The following is a 17002-nucleotide window of genomic DNA, read 5'->3' as shown; positions in this document are numbered from 1 at the left end:
ATTTTAGTGACTGTCTTTGTTTTTGTTTTCCAGATCTATGCCATGCAGGGCACAAAGTAAATTGATCGCTCCGAAATCATCAGGAGCTTGTTAGAAACTCCCGTTGTCCCTTGTCCCCTTCCCAGAGAGTCTGGTTTAGGGCTTCCCAGGTGGGGCCCAAGAACTTTGCCTTTTCCCAGCCCTCCTCAACCCTAACCTCAGAAGGTCTGTTGAGCAGCCATTTCTGAGTCCAGCTCTTCTAGATGAGCCCAGAATGTTCTAGTGGCAATCTTCAATGTTTTCAAGGCCAGTGCCTACCCCCAGGGGCTGGGCGTAGGAAGAACACTGGCTCTAAGCAGAGGTGAGAGGCAGGGATGGGCGTAGCCAGGTAGGACATGCTTCTGGGGGTGTAGGATGGAGAACACTACCAAGAGCTCATCTCAAGGTGACGGTCAGGGTGTGGCTCTGCAGGATTAGAGTGCTTATTAGACACCTATGAGCAAGTGGGGGTATAGCTCAGGGGTAGAGCATTTGACTGCAGATCAAGAGGTCCCTGGTTCAAATCCAGGTGCCCCCTACTATACTTACTTTTACCCCCTCCAACCGCTGTTGTCTCCCTGGTATTGAAACCTCAGAGAGAAGAGATGAACCAGGACCCCTCAGTTTCACCTCCTGGGTTTCTCACAGACTCAGGTGGGCTCCAGCGCCGAAGCCCACCATGCTGTGCTGGCCGGGCCCCCTCGGTGGCTGCAGATGGGGTGTTCTGCGGCACCGGAACCCCAACCCAACATAGTGGGTCTTGGTGGAAAGCCCAGCTCTGCGACCTGCTCTACCAAACAGGTGTGGCAAGACTGCTACCCCCACCCCACACCCCCGACTGCTGGCTGAAAGCCCGGCTCAGCAGTTCCAGAGTGAGCTTCATTCCAGGGTCTAGACCTCTGGCTCCTCGGCAGAGCTGGTGGTTCTTCAAGCACCCCCTGAGGGCCACAGGGCTTCCTGCCCCAAATGGTGCTCTGTTGTGGCTCCGGCTGTGATGGGGGTCCCTGGGGTCTCTTGGAGCCTGACCTTCCCACCCTCCCTCCAGGGCCATGGGCTCCCGACAGGCTGCCAGGGACCATCTAGTCTGTTTCCATCAAACAGAAGTGCATTCTGGGCTTGCACCTGTGTGCGTGCCTGGTTACGGGAACTGGTCCTCTGAGTAACTGATCCTCAGAGAGAGGCAGTGTGTGGGAATGAAGGGTTAAGCACCAGACCTCCTGTGCTGATGGCAGGAAAGGACCGGTTGGTCCCACCTGGCTGGGAAGCTGCAGACCAAGGTTAACAGACGCAAAACAGCCAAACAGCTTATTGCCTGCTGCCGGCTGAAATGGCCGTGGAGAGGAAGACCCCGGGGGCTGATTCTAACATGCCAGGCATGACCAGCTCAGAGGTCCAGCTTCTAAATCCAGCCCTCAGAAGGACACACGGGGCTTCCGACGACCGTGCCGAGAAAATCTGCCTAAGGCACCCCATGGCAGGGCCAACCTCCAGAGGCAAACTTGAATCCAGCCGGTGCTAAATTCCCTGAAACTGGGAGCCTCCTTGGTCTCTTGGGTGAGCGCTGGGGCATTTATCAGGGAAGAATAGTCCTCCTAAAACTGTAAAGGACATTTATGAGAGGATATGGAGAAATCAATCCCAGCTCCAAATGCCACCAATGTCTCCCGATTTCCTCATATCCGGGGTGATGGAACTGCTCTCAGAGGGTCCACTTCCCCACCCCTGCCCGCCGAATGCAGTAGCTGTCCACTCGCTCTAGAAATGGAAAACCCCCAGTGGGGAGCTTTCCGGCCCATCAGAATCTTTGTGCTTTGGAACCCACAAAGCCTGTGGCTCCAGGAGGGGACAGTGAGGGGTCCCCGCTGGGAAGAGGGGGTGTGGTCTGACTGTCCTAGTCAGGGGCTTCAGCCAGCAAAGTAAGAGTCCCCATGCCAGTTCAGAAGGCTTTTGGGCTTTGGTACCCACAAACAGGCAGCCTTAAACCCCATCCCTGCCCCCTCCAGATGTGCTGAGCCCAGACATGAGGCCTTTCAAGGCAGATGGGGCTGCTCACTGCGAGGGCAGCGTCCGTCTTCCTGGCCAAATGCCTCCCCCAGGCTCAGCCCCAGGATTTGGCCTTGGGGTGAGGAAGGGGAAAAGGAAGTACCATTCAGCCGGTGGTCGAACAGGGGAAGCTGGGGGAGAAGGGAGCAGGGGTCAGAACAAAGGAGCCCAGCGGAGTGACGAGGGAAGGAGGGGGAGCAAGAAAGTGTGCCAGCGAGAGACAGAAGGAGGGGAGGGGTTGGGCAGGACAGGGGGGCTTCAGGGCACTGATATGAGGGGTCAGTGGGAAAGGGGAAGGAGCTCATGGCCAGGAGAGGGTGAGTCAGCCAGGACGAGGGACCTGCTGGAATAAACAGAAACTACTGGGTCCTGGGTGGGGGGTCCCTCCCTGGGGGAGGCCACAGCCATGAAGTGGAGTCAACCAGGATACAATGTGAAGGGAGCCCTGGCTCAGGGGAAAAGACCTGACTACAGGCCGGGAGGGCCACTGCGAGCTCCTCTGGTCTAGTACTGGACATTCAGTGGCCATGATTCGGGCCATTATTAGGGAAGGCCTCTCTCCTCCAGCCCAGGGCAGCCTCGGCTATGGGGAGGGGGAAGCAGCTGAAGGCAGTGGGCCCCGTCGCATCTTGTCCCAGGTTAGGGAAGCGGAAAGAGCCCAAGACCAGCCATGTGGGATCTGGCCCCAACCCTATGATTAATCAGGTGTGTGCTTGGGCACATCTCTTAATTATGGCCTCTTTTCAAGCCTATAACATGGGGCACCAAAGAAAATTGGTGGTTTCCAATCCTGACTTTCCACTGGGATCATCCCATGAGCTTGTTAAAAATAGAGTCCCTTGGCCCCATGCCCAAGGGGGCACGGATCCAGGCAGCCTGACCAGGAGCCTGTAAGCTGTATTTCCATGAAAGCGCATGCCACGGCTCTTACCACCTCACACGCCAGCGGTCGTGACAGGCCATCCAGCGGGGGACCCTTGGCCTTAGAGAAGCTCAGAGCTCTCCACTGACATAGCCCTGCCTTGACACTGACGTCCTTGGCCGTGGGTGGCTGGCACAGGCGGAGGGTGGTGCAAAAGGACATGGTGGACAGGAATGTCTTCCACCTGCCCCAGAGCAGGTCTCGGAGACTGACTAGACATGAGGGGCTACGTCAGTGTCTGAAGGAGTTCTGGAATTAATGACAGGGGCTAGACATTTTCCCGTCAGTGTGAGGTGAGCTTTTAAGGACAGATGATCCTTAGCTGTCCTTTTTCTTACTGATTTTTGCATGCAGCTCTAGCTCTCTTTCCCTCACTGGAACCCATGACTCTATACCAAGGGCAGAGAGAAAAGAGCCCACTTGGGAGTAAAAGTTTGTAAAGGGGGCACCCGGATTTGAACCGGGGACCTCTTGATCTGCAGTCAAATGCTCTGCCCCTGAGCTATACCCCCTCAACTGATGGGATGGTCTAAGTCACACTTTTACCTGTGTTGCTACATCATGGTTCAGTTTTGCAGGTTGGCATTTCCCATCCAGCTCTGCTTCTCTCAGCTCGAGTCTTCCTCGTGCGGGGATCCCAGCCCTCCCTCTTCCCACCTCTCTACTATATGCACCTGTCTGAGGACACCCCCAGTCGCCTTATTGACCTTTACAGGTGGGCAGAGCTTTAAAACCAACCAGATCACTCTCTTCAGCACTAAGGGCTTTTGAGCATGTCAGGGACAGTGGGATGATGACATAACTGTGGCCGGTGACAGCGTCTTCCCTGTGCTGAGGGAAGGTTCAGAGCCCATGTCCAAAGGTTACTTAGTGACACAGAAGAACGCCCATAAGGGGCGCCTGGGTGGCTCAATCCATTAGGCGTCTGCCTTCAGCTCAGATCAGGGTGCTGGGGTCCTGGGATTGGGCTCCCTGCTCAGGGGGGATTCTGCCTCTCCCTCTGCCCCTCCTCCTCCGCCCACCCTGGCTTGTGCTCACTCTCTCCAAATAAATAACAAAATCTTTTTTTTTTTTTTTAAAGAACATCTGTGATAATATGTCATGTGAAAAGGCAGGTTACAATGCAAGCTGGTGCAACCACTCTGGAAAACAGCAGGGATGTTCCTCAAAAAGTTGAAAATAGGACTACCTATGACCCAGCAATGGCACTACTGGGTATTTACCCTAAAGATAAGAAAGTAGTGATCCAAAGGGGCACGTGCACCAGAATGTTTATAGCAGCAATGTCTACAATAGCCAAACTATGGAAAGAACCTAGATGTCCATCAACAGATGAATGGATAAAGAAGATGTGGTATATATATACAATGGAATACTATGCAGCCATCAAAAGAAGTGAAATCTTCCCATTTGCGATGACGTGGAGGGAACTAGAGGGTATCATGCTTAGTGAAATAAGTCAATCAGAGAAGGACAACTATCACATGATCTCCCTGATATGAGGAAGTGGAGATGCAATGTAGGGGGTTGGGGGGGTAGGAGAAGAATAAATGAAACAAGATGGAATCGGTAGGGAGACAAACCATAAGTGACTCTTGATCTCAGAAAACAAACTGAGGGTTGCTGGGGGAGGGGGTTCGGGAGAGAGGGGTGGTGTTATGGACATTGGGGAAGGTATGTGCTATGGTGAGTGCTGTGAAGTGTGTAAACCTGGCGATTCACAGGATAAAAATACATTATATGTTTATAAAAAAATAAAGATAAAAAAAAGAAAAGGCAGGTTACAAAACAGTGTGTCTGAGAGAAATTGTAGATGATCTCAGCTTTTTTTCTGCACTTTTATTTATCTTTCAAGTTTTCCATGTTGAGCTTGTGGCCTTTGTTTAAAAAAAAAAAAAAAGATACTGAGAAGAAATTATACTCTAGGAGAGTTCCACTCCTGGGAATTTATCCGTTAGAAATACTCAGGTGAGCGCACAGAGATCCACATCTGTGGAGACTCGTTACAGCTTTTGCCTTTTTGTGCTTTAACAATAAACTAGAAACCACCTAACTCTCCAGTGACTGGGAGTAGGTCACAAAGCAGTCAGAGGATAGGGTATAATGCCTACCCAAGCAGGCCAGGCAGTTCCTGAGAGAGGTACTTCAGAAGGCATTACTCATCCCTGTACAGGTAGTCTGGGTGTGGCTACACAGATGAAGAATATTAATTAAGTCATCCCATAGCAGGAGGGGGTATAGCTCAGGGGTAGAGCATTTGACTGCAGATCAAGAGGTCCCCAGTTCAAATCTGGGTGCCCCCTATTTATTCCTAATTTAAATTGAAGCTGCATTTTTAAAAACTTCCTCTTCCTTATTAGACGTCAATGTGAAGTTGTTCTCCCCTGAAACCATCCAGTGGTGGACCTTAAGACCATAGTTGCTCTGTCTGCCCAGCTCCTTGTGTTCTGGGTCTCCTCCAATTCATCCCTAAGTGGGCATCATCAGTGTCCTGGTCATCAGTGTCCCTGTACTATGGCAGGAAACCAAGGATCTGCCATCTTGCTGCTTCTGTCCTGTCTGTTAAGCAGGGGTAGTGTCTTGTGCTGGAATGAGGGGCAGAAGAGGGGGAGGGAAGCATGTCCCTAATGAGACTGTAATTGAAACAAAGGAGTCAGGTGTCTGCTGTGTGGAGGGGTGTAGCTTAATTGGAGCTATGATCGGGTTCTGCATCTCTGTGAGTCCACCTTTTGTGGACAGTGAGAAAATTGCTGTCCCCTAGAGACACTTGTCTCCACCCAGGTCAGCACAGGAAAAGTGCTAATGATTTTATTCTCTAGCTCCTTGTCTTTTATTCTAGGCAAAAGCCAATCCCAGGAGTCTAGGTCACTCTCAGTAGCAGACAAAGTTGCTGGTTCCCTTGCATACACTCTGGTTCCAGGGTCTGTCAGCCCCACACTCACCATCTTTTGTGTAATCCTATCATTAAGAGAAATCTGTTAGCTCCATGGACTCCTGCGGATTTTTACCAGTTCCATTCCACAGTGCAGGGATCTCATCTCTCAGCTCCCGGGGTCTCTTCCTATAGTTGCCAAAAGGAGACAGGAAAAGAGAGCAAAAGAACCTAGAACTTGAAGGACAAAGAAGATAGACAATTTAAACCAAACTGTTATCAGTACTAACATTAAATGTAAATGTACAAAATACCACAGTAAAAAGACAAAGAATGTAACTGGATTTAAAAAAAAAAAGAACAAAGAATGTAACTAGATTAAAAAAAAATAAAGAACAACCATAGGATGTTCACACAAGATAGGTAGAAAACATAAGGATATAAATATATTAAAAATAAAAGGACAGAAAGAGATGTAATTATGATAGATACATATCAGGTAGCTATATTAATATTAATATCATATTAATACCAGACAAATAGTTTTTGAGGCAAAAATCATTACAAGAGATAAAGATGGTCATTTTGTATCTCCCTCTAGGGAAGCCTAGACTCCTGTTGGCCCCAAACCCCAAGCCCCTCCTGGCCTGTCCTTCCCCCTCCACTTCTGCCCTGTGGTGGTTGCAGGAATTTGTCATTTCTGCCCCCTCCCCTCCAGCACTGTCGCTGTGGTTTCACATAGCAAGAGTCCACTGTCTACTCAGCTAGGATGCGTAATGTCCCTGGTGGTTCTGAGAGCAAAGGGCTAGCTCACTGTCCTCTGGGGACCCCAGCACAGCCCAGCCCCTCAGCCACACACTGCCCTCTTCCACACTTGCCTTCTCCACCCTGACCTGTCAGCCTCCCCAGAGGCCTCTATGACCCAAGTATCCGGTGCCAAGGGTATAGGGAGGGCGCTCCCAACAGGCATACAGACTGAAAATAATGAGGAGAAACCTCGCCTCCTAGGCCAGCAGAGACTCACAACAAAGTCAAAGAATGACATTTCCAAAGGTAGAGAAAGGTTTTCGTATTCACAGTCAGAGCAAGACAACTGAAGAAGGGACCGGCCCCACCTTAGCGATGAAAATCATATACATGGCCTCATATACACAGGCTCTCTCCCATAAGAGGGAAAGGGCTAAATCGGGGGGTAGGGGCCACTAGGGAGCTCTTGGGAAGGGCAAGAAACAGAAACAGCTCCTACACAATTATGGAAGGCCCCACGGGGAGGAGGAGGAAATGGACGGAGGCTGCCACCAGACGTCATTTTCAGTATCAGAAGGTGTCGTGGGAGGGCAGGGACAGGAAAGGGACAAGCCACCCGGCTCTCGGCCAAAGTTCCAAGTGTTTATGGAACTGGAAAAATAAGCATGAAGTCAGAAATTCGAGTCTTTCTCTAACAAAAAAGAATCAGCTTCAATGAAAGGGAAACTCCAAAACACATCCCTGAGGATAAAAGAAGTTTTGTTTTTTCAGGCCCTCGTGCTGTAATGCTGATAACAGAACTCAGGATAGAGAATATTTTCAACCCGGGGTGTCAGACAGAGAGCTCTGGGCCAGCTGACCGAGTTAGACAAAGTCCGACCACAGTAGCTTCTCTGCTGCCTTTTCCCGCCGTCTTGTGTAAAGGGATTGAAGCTTTCTTGCTGTCAAATAATTTTTTTATGAGAACCTGTTTTTAGCCCATCAAAAGTGTAGAATTCTGCTGTTGATCAAAGCCTAGAGGGTCGTGAAATGTGTTTTAGGGAGTTGGGAGATAGGTCATAAAAGATGATTGGTGTAAGACGTCATAGAAATCTCTTGTGAATTCCATGTCGTATCTCAGAACTCAGAATGAACTCTGAGATTGTCTACCCACATGCCCAGATGCTCCTTTTCCAAACCACAGAAAGTCATTACACTCTCTAGTTCAGAGATGGATGGTATAATTCAGTGGTCCCTTATTCAGAAGTTTACTTGTAAAGCTTGAAGAAGACATACGAACGTCTTCAGTAGTTCCTCAACGTGCACGTGAACATGGGAGCCACAGATCCCAGCCCTTTGGCTTGGAAAGAGAAGACCCCACCCACCCCATTCACAGAAAGCCTGAATTGAGAAGGGGGAGCCCTGAGAACACAAAGGCAGAGACAGGGACTGTCCCTGGAAGATACTGTTCACATCAGATTCACATCCCCACTTAGGGATGAATTGGAGGAGACCCAGAACACAAGGAGCTGGGCAGACAGAGCAACTATGGTCTTAAGGTCCACCACTGGATGGTTTCAGGGGAGAACAACTTCACATTGACGTCTAATAAGGAAGAGGAAGTTTTTAAAAATGCAGCTTCAATTTAAATTAGGAATAAATAGGGGGCACCCAGATTTGAACTGGGGACCTCTTGATCTGCAGTCAAATGCTCTACCCCTGAGCTATACCCCCTCCTGCTATGGGATGACTTAATTAATATTCTTCATCTGTGTAGCCACACCCAGACTACCTGTACAGGGATGAGTAACGCCTTCTGAAGTACCTCTCTCAGGAACTGCCTGGCCTGCTTGGGTGAAAATGCACCAACATGCTGCATATCAGGCAATGGGCTCCCTCCCCAAAAGCCCCCAGCCTATGTCCTCCTGGTCTACAGCCCCTACGGGCAGGCAGCAGCCTGGAGAAGCTTCGATGATGGCTGCTAGAATGGCATGGGGAGGCAGAACCCCATGGCCGTCCTGGCGAGAACCTGAAAACCAGAAACTTAACATGATTGAGTGTCTGTCCAAACCCATGTCATGAAGGCCTGACCCTCACCACCCTTGTGGGCTGACATTTGGTTCAGGGTACTCTCTACCAAATCATGGTCTAGGACACAAGGTGATCCTCCCAGCAACCCCTTCTTCAGTTAGTATAGACGGAGAATGACCCACTCCAAGAAGTGGTCAGAAGTAGATGGCAGAAGAGTTAGGCATCCCCAAAAGCATGAACCGACCTATGCTAATGCAATTCAAAGAACCAAGACATGTTACTAGAGAAGAACCCCGTTTGACCTGGCAGCATTCTGATCTGTGGGCCATGCCTGATCCTGTCCAGGAGATAAACTTACTTTGATTTGCATCTTTGCATCGCCAGCCATCCCAAGTCCCTGCCCCCACTGCTGTCACGGGAGCTGTCAAACTTTCTCTTCTGCAAACCGTCTCTCCCCACTACTGGCATTTCCCCCTCCTACCCACCAGCCTGGATGTCTGGCAATCTCCTCAGAAGTCCGCTGGAAGCTTCTCTTTTCCCCTCCTGGCCAGGAGGCTACAGAAACTCTCATCTTTACACTGATTTCTGCCATGATGCTAAAGTCCCCAGGATTTCTTGTTTCTGCCCAAAAGGGCTGACGGCCAGGTCGAATGGAAAGATTCATGAACCTGCAAGAGTGCAGAACTCCCCAGAGGCCAGAGACTGAGTGCCAGCAAGAACCCTGGTTTTAACAAGCCCAAGTGTATGAGAAGCAGCCTTGCCTAGAGGCCCACGGCATCGACTCTGAGGCAGAGAGCCTTGTTCCAAGTCTTGCCCCAGCTGTGCGCCTTCTAGCCAGTTACTTCCCCTCTCTATGCCTCACTGCATAAGCTGTGAAATGATAATAGCATATCATGGATGGACGGGTGGGTAGATCAAATGAGTTAGTCCACATAAAACATTTGAATCAGGACTGGCACTTGGGAAGCTCTATGTCACTGTTTGCTGGGCAAATTTAAAAATGCACAAGGAAACTAGCTAATACCCATGAGAGTCAATGAAATAGAAAACACTGGACTTGGACCTGCAAAGACTCCACCTTTGACATTTGAATAAATCAATGAGGATCTTAAAAGGGAGAAATGAGATCGAAACTGAGGAGAAGACTCAGAAATGATCACATATATTTGAAGAACTAATCAAGACATTCTCGAAATGAAAGATGCAATTCACTTGTTTTTACTTACTTCCTGTTGAAGTGTGATTTACGCAAAGCACACAAATTCTAAACGTACAGCTCAGTGAATGCTGACTTACACGCTCATCCAAAACCACCACCCAAATCAAGACAGAAAATTTCTAGCACGTTTAGGGTTTCTTTGCACCCCTTCCCAACTGGCTCCTCTCCCCAAAGATAACCACCATTCCTTCGCCATGGATCAATTTTGCCTGATTTTGGATTTATTCTTTTGAGTCTGGCTTTTCTCACCCAACCTCAGGTTTCTAAGACTCACACATGTTTGGCCACCGTGACAGTCGTGTGTTCTTTTTGATTCCTGTTTGGCATTCCAGTGTATGACTGTACCATGATTTATTTATCTGTGCTACTGCTGATGGGCATTCAAGCTGTTTCCAGTTGGGAGCTATTAAGAGAAATGCTGGTATGGACCTTCTTTTATGTACGTGCACTCTTAAGTATATAGTTTGGAATAGATTTGCTGAATAAGAGAGCATTCACAGTTTCAACTCTAACTGATAGTGCTAGTTTTCTGAAGCGCTTATATCAAACTGTACTCTTATAGACAACATAGGAGACTTACTACTGCTCCATATTCTCACAATGCTCAGTACCACCAGTCTTCTCCATTTTAACCATTCTGGTGAGAATCTAGTGCTATCTCCTTGTGGCTTCCACCACATCTCCCCAAAGACTAATGAACATTTGAGCATCTTCTCATATCCTGATGGGTCATGTGGGTGTGTACTTTTGTGAAGGGCCTATTCAAATCTCTTGTTCGTTTTTCTGTGGGGTTGTCTGTATTCTTCTTCTTGTTTTGTCCAAGTTCTTTATATGTTGTGGATACAAACCCTTCATTGGCTATATGTAGATATGGATATCATGAATTTATAAGGAAGTTTGGAGGGACCACAGAAAAGCAGAAGTTTTGGTGAAGGAAATGATCTTGTTGGGGTACAGGAGAGTGAGGAGCTTTGCCATTCATTGGATAGGAAGTCAATACACTGGCACCTCGATCAGCTAAAATTGTGGAAATTTCCACTGACCCACCTCAGGCCAGCTAAACTCACTCATTCTATTGCTGTAAGTTGTATTGTCCTAGAAAATTTTCCATGCCACCTGAATATTATATCTTATTGGCACAAAGTCATTCATAACATAATCCTATGATCCTCTTAATGTCTTTAGAAATTATAATAATGGGGCGCCTGGGTGGCTCAGTGGGTTGAGCCGCTGCCTTCGGCTCGGGTCATGATCCCAGGGTCCTGGGATCGAGTCCCACATCGGGCTCTCTGCTCGGCGGGGAGCCTGCTTCCTCCTCTCTCTCTGCCTGCCTGCCTGCCTGTCTGCCTACTCGTGATCTCTCTCTGTCAGATAAATAAATAAAACCTTTAAAAAAAAAAGAAATTATAATAATGTATCCTTTCAAATAGCTCTCATATTGGTTATTAGCGTTTTCTTTTTTTCCTTTGTCAGTCTTATCTGGATTATCATTTTTATTATTTGTTTCAAAGAACAACTTTTGCTTCATTGGCCCAATCTCTTACTTATATGTTTTCTATTTAATCAATTTATGCTTTCATTAATTCATATTTATTACTTTCTTTATTTTTCCTTTGGCTTTATTGTCCCTTTCCATTTTTGCTTAATTTTTTTATTTTTTATTTTTAGAGAGGATGGCGCAGATGCAGAGGGAGAGCAAGAGAGACTCCCAAGCAGACTCCATGCCTACCCAGCACGTGAGTCTGACATGGGGCTGGATCTCATGACCGCAAGATCACGACCTACGCCAAAATCAGGAGTCAGTTGCTGAACGAAATGAGCCACTCAGACACCCCTTTATGGCCCTTTTTTTTAATCTTTTTTGGGATAGATTCAGAGTTAATTAATTTTCACCTTCTTTTCACAAAGATGTGGGTGCAGGAAAGGTTTAAATTGCTCTCTGCACACTGTCACGGTTGCAGCTGACAAGTTTCAGTATCTGGTATATTCATCATCATGTAGTTCTAACTCAGTCATGATTTCTCTTTTGGCCCCTGGATTTTTTAGACATATAGTTTTTAATTTCTAAGAGGATGGGGATTTTCTAGTGATTTGTTAGGCCGTCTCGTTATTTATCGTTACTTGAATTTTAATTTAATTTGGTCAAACTACACATTTGTTGTGATTGAAATACTTTAGAGTTAGCTAAGACTTGCTTTACACTCAGAATATGGTCAGTTTGTGTGAAATGTCCATGAGTGACTGGGGGGAAAAATGCATTCTCTAATTGCTGAGTGTGAGGTTCGTTATGTGTTAATCCTGTTTATTAATCATGTTGTTCAAATCTTTTATATCTTTCTGATATTATCTCTGCTTTTCCTTTCAATTCACAAAAGAGGGTTTTAAAGATCTCTCACACAATTGGAAAGTTGTTCATCTCTCCTTTTTAATCTGTTAATTTCTGCTTCATATGTTTTGAGACTTTTCTTTAGGTGCATCAGATTTAGAATTGTGGTACCTAGTTGGTGAATTAAACTTTTTATCAATACAAAATGATCATCCTTATCTCTTGTAATGATTTTTGCTTCAAAAATTATTTGTCTGGTATTAATATAGCTACCTGATATATATTTATCATAATTACATCTCTTTCTGTCCTTTTATTTTTAATATATTTATATCCTTATGTTTTCTACCTATCTTGCGTGAACATCCTATGGTTGTTCTTTTTTTTTTTTAATCTAGTTACATTCTTTGTTCTTTTTTTTTTTAAATCCAGTTACATTCTTTGTCTTTTTACTGTGGTATTTTGTACATTTACATTTAATGTTAGTACTGATAACAGTTTGGTTTAAATTGTCTATCTTCTTTGTCCTTCAAGTTCTAGGTTCTTTTGCTCTCTTTTCCTGTCTCCTTTTGGCAACTATAGGAAGAGACCCCGGGAGCTGAGAGATGAGATCCCTGCACTGTGGAATGGAACTGGTAAAAATCCGCAGGAGTCCATGGAACTAACAGATTTCTCTTGATGATAGGATTACACAAAAGATGGTGAGTGTGGGGCTGACAGACCCTGGAACCAGAGTGTATGCAAGGGAACCAGCAACTTTGTCTGCTACTGAGAGTGACCTAGACTCCTGGGATTGGCTTTTGCCTAGAATAAAAAAACAAGGAACTAGCGAATAAAATCATTAGCACTTTTCCTGTGCTGACCTGGGTGGAGACAAGTGTCTCTAGGGGACAGCAATTTTCTCACTGTCCACAAAAGGTGGACTCACAGAGATGCAGAACCCGATCACAGCTCCCATAAAGCTACCCTCCTCCCCATAGCAGACACTCTGACTCTTTTTTTTCGATTACAGGGTTATGCTTCCTCCCCCTCTTCTGCCCCTCATTCCAGCACAAGACACTACCCCTGCTTAACAGATAGGACAGAAGCAGCAAGACAACAGCTATTTGGTTTCCCACCACATCTCAGAGGCCCCTGTCTTCACCTTTCTTCTTTCCTGTTCTTCTCAAGAAAAGCATGCCCATCCCCCCTTCCAAGTAAACCACTCCATCCGCACTCTGGTCCCCATGACTGAACTGACTCAATTCTTTCTCCATCTTGTCCTTCCCCTGGCCAAAAACCTGCTCCTATCTCTAGCCTAAATTAGATTAGGTTTTCCACCTTCCCTGTAGCTCCTCTTTACTTCTCTCTCTGGACAAAAGTAGTCCTCATTCTCTAACTCTACTTTCTCACACGATTCCTCATCCTGTACATCTCATCTGTCACCAGGTCCTGTATATTTTATCCTGAAAGCTTCTCTGGAATTCCTTTTCTTCTCTGCATCCACTTCCTTACTCCATGTCACTGGGCAGGCTTTTTTTTTTTTTTTTTAACTCTGTTAGCTTCAGTTTCCTCATCTTAAACAAGGACAAGTTTCTTGCAACAAATATGGTTAACTTCAGGTAAGCAGCTAGACATGGTACTAGCACATAGTAGGTGCTCAAAAAATAATACCAGTTAAGGAAGGGTCCTTTGGCAAACTCAGTCATGTAAGCACTCTCTGTAATGTCTCTTAAGTGATGTCCTGAGATGAAGGGACTGGCCTTGCTGTTTCTTGGCAGTCTGCAGGACTCCTTATGACCCACAGAACGAAGTCTGAATTCCAAAACCTCCCTTACAAACAGACCCTCCTCTGCTGAATGTCCGTGTCTGACACTAGGTCACAGTCATGTGCCCTCCACCCTGTCCCCTGCATAGTCATCATGTGCACAGACATACACACACGAGCACCCACTCTGCACACATAAGTACTTGCAAACTGGTACCCTTGCATACCTTCTAGAGCCAGAAAGTGCTCCAAACACATGGCATCTTTGTTTCTTTGTGCATGTGCTCCCCACACACTGCCTGACATTCACCATCCAGACCCAACTGACCCCACCATCTCTGCAGAGCCCTCACTGAGTCAGCCCGGAGTGGCCAGGCTCCTCTCTAGCTAATATATTTTATGTTGCAAATCACTCTTCCTCACAAGAAGGAGAGCCTCTAAAAAGAGTGAGGAAGGAAAACGTCTGAGTAGATTTCCCTCATCTCTGGACCCCCAGGTCTGGCCTCTTGCTCAGCATAAAAAATATTTGAGGAATTTAACTGAGAGGGCTGTTTGCTCTCTGGGGTTTTGTCCTGCCCCAGGGAGAGAGGGGGTTGGAGGAGGGGAGGCTGCAGAGCTGCTGCCAGAGGGCTCCCAGGTGGCCCAGGGGAACCCAGGGGTAAGGGGGCATATGCACCAGAAAGACAGGCACATTTTCAGTGGGCAGCATGCCTGCTCCCTACAGGTCAGCCCTGCTTACTCAGGATGGGAAAACCACCTAGGTGGCTTCCACACAGGAAAGGTACTTGCTGGGAACATATACTCATTCCTCTGTGGGAGGAATTAGGGGGACACCTAATAGCTTAGATCTAGTACACAAGACAGGAGACTGAGAGGTCTCTGGATCTCATCTTCATGCCCACTACTCACTCTAGATTCTGTTCATTGAACTGTTTTTCAATGTCAAGATCCCTCTCCCTCAGTAAGTGGGTGAGCTGTGGAGATCAGGAAACTTCTGCACCCAGGCAAGTTTCCAGCTCTGAGTCCTTGTCTGACTCAGGAGCCCAGGGCCTCTTCAACAACCAGGCGACTTTTCTCCCAATTCCATGGCTCTCTGAGGTGGGCAGGAGATCTGTTTGAGATGTCAGCCCACAAGTATTCCCACAAGCTAATAGACTCAGAAGGCCTGCAGGAAGTAGTTGAGGTCTACCTTGGCCTTGGCCTTGGCAATGGGAGAGAGAGCAGCAAAAAGAGAAAACGAGGATCATTGGAGGTGTGTTATAGGTTGACTGGGTATGTGTGAGGCTCAGAGGAGAGAGCATGGCCTTGAACCACAGCTGTGTCAAACCAAGACCTCCCTCACCTAGTCTCTCCCCAAACACACCAGTCCCTAAGAGTCCTATGTGACAAGAACATAAGTCTCTGCAGGAACCCTGCAGACCAGAATGCAGGATGCCATGCCCATTGCAATCCAGTTCCAATGCAAACACTTGGCACATAAATAAGGGGGCACCTGGATTTGAACCAGGGACCTCTTGATCTGCAGTCAAATGCTCTACCCCTGAGCTATACCCCCAAGCTGTAGACTCTATATAATTAATACCTTTTGTTGTCTCTTTGGTAACACTCAGCTCTGCAAAATGAAGTCATGGCCCCCTTCCAGAACTGACTTTCTAGAAGTTGCCACACCTGGTTCATAGTAAGACATCCTTTCTCAGCCCTGCAGCTTCCCAGGCCTCAGTCCCTGGTGAGGTCATTAGCAAGGAAAAGAGAGAAGCCACCTGAAGAACCCCCAACCCATTGCCTTTTCAGTTTAGCCCAAGAGCTGGCAAACCCGTTACCAAGAAAAGGTTCTGACTTGCTTGCTTGGTTTTCAGCAGGCACCAGATTACCCTTTCTCCATCAAAACCACAGACCCAGGCCTCCCCCGACACTTTGATTCAAGGAGAGCAGACAAGGTCAGGTGTAACCACACTGCCATTCAACACGCTTCCATTCCCTTAATGTTTACAAGAAACTGTAGAGGATGGTCTCTATCTTTCACTGGCCCTGGAGTCCACAGACAGAAATGGGCTGTTGGTTCAAACGCTATGAGCTCAACAGAGATTCAGGGTTTCTATTACATAAATTGGGCTTATAGGAACAACTCTTTAGAGACTGGAAAGAAGTCTCTAGTTGGGAATCAGCTTAGACCAATCATAGCATCTCTGCCACAGGGAACAGAGACAAGGACCCCCTCACCCCTGGTGGCCTGGTTTTATGAACTTCTCCAGAGGACATTGGTCCTAGAGTTTCACATCCACTGCAAAGAATAACGCAATATCCACTAAGACCAAAATCCTTGTCTTTAGCAGACACTCTCCAAAATAGTTCAATAATGAAAGGACACACAGCCACCATCTGTCCATTTACCTAAGGGCAGATTTGCAGCTAATAATAACAACTGACATCTGTGTTCTAGGTGGTGTTCTAAATGCTTTAACTTCTCTCTCTCTTTCACACCCCCCCCACACCCTATGAGGTGGTACTACCCCCTTTTATAGATGTAAAACCTGAGGCACAAGGGAGACTGGGAGCCACTTACCTGGGGTGACACTCCCTACCTCACCCCAGCAGTGACCCCTAGAATCAAACCAGACTTCCCACAGGAACTTTTGGGGTCTTCCTATTGCTGCTGGATGTATGCAAGGAATTTCTTGTCTTCGCAACTCCGAAGCATGGCAAAGAGCTTGGCACTGGCCAATCGCTGGTGTTCAGCGAGTCAATGAGTATGGATGGATGATCCGTGCACAGCTTCCTGGTGCCTTTCTTCTTAACTGGGAAGCAGGGGGATGGACTATCCAAATTTACACATAAATAAGGGGGCACCCGGATTTGAACCGGGGACCTCTTGATCTGCAGTCAAATGCTCTACCCCTGAGCTATACCCCCAGGCTACAGAAACCACATAAATAATACCTTTCATCATCTGTTTTATAACACTCAGTTCTGGAAAATGGCCCCCTTCCAGGACTGGCTTTCTGGAAACTGCCAGACCTGGTTCATGGCAAGACATCTTCCTTCAGCCCTGCGGCTTCCCAGGCCTCCGTCCCCAGTGGGTTATTCGTGAGGAAAAAAGG

General features: G+C 47.3%; 6 non-coding genes across 6 annotated transcripts; 2 read left to right on the top strand and 4 right to left on the bottom strand.

Moving 5' to 3' along the window:
- Positions 1 to 484: 484 nt before the first annotated feature.
- Positions 485 to 556, top strand: TRNAC-GCA. The gene has a single exon. It is a non-coding gene; the product is annotated as a tRNA-Cys (tRNA).
- Positions 557 to 3423: 2867 nt separating this feature from the next.
- Positions 3424 to 3495, bottom strand: TRNAC-GCA. Its single transcript has one exon. It is a non-coding gene; the product is annotated as a tRNA-Cys (tRNA).
- Positions 3496 to 5214: 1719 nt separating this feature from the next.
- TRNAC-GCA lies at positions 5215 to 5286 on the top strand. The gene has a single exon. It is a non-coding gene; the product is annotated as a tRNA-Cys (tRNA).
- A 2957-nt stretch (positions 5287 to 8243) lies between these two features.
- TRNAC-GCA lies at positions 8244 to 8315 on the bottom strand. Its single transcript has one exon. It is a non-coding gene; the product is annotated as a tRNA-Cys (tRNA).
- A 7072-nt stretch (positions 8316 to 15387) lies between these two features.
- On the bottom strand, positions 15388 to 15459 carry TRNAC-GCA. Its single transcript has one exon. It is a non-coding gene; the product is annotated as a tRNA-Cys (tRNA).
- A 1283-nt stretch (positions 15460 to 16742) lies between these two features.
- TRNAC-GCA lies at positions 16743 to 16814 on the bottom strand. Its single transcript has one exon. It is a non-coding gene; the product is annotated as a tRNA-Cys (tRNA).
- Between the last annotated feature and the right edge of the window lie 188 nt (positions 16815 to 17002).

Source organism: Neovison vison, chromosome 4 (assembly GCF_020171115.1).
Source record: "Neovison vison isolate M4711 chromosome 4, ASM_NN_V1, whole genome shotgun sequence".
NCBI classification, from domain to species: domain Eukaryota; kingdom Metazoa; phylum Chordata; class Mammalia; order Carnivora; family Mustelidae; genus Neogale; species Neogale vison.
The sequence above is the reverse complement of the archived record's forward strand: the minus strand, read 5'-3'. Positions and strand labels throughout refer to the sequence as shown.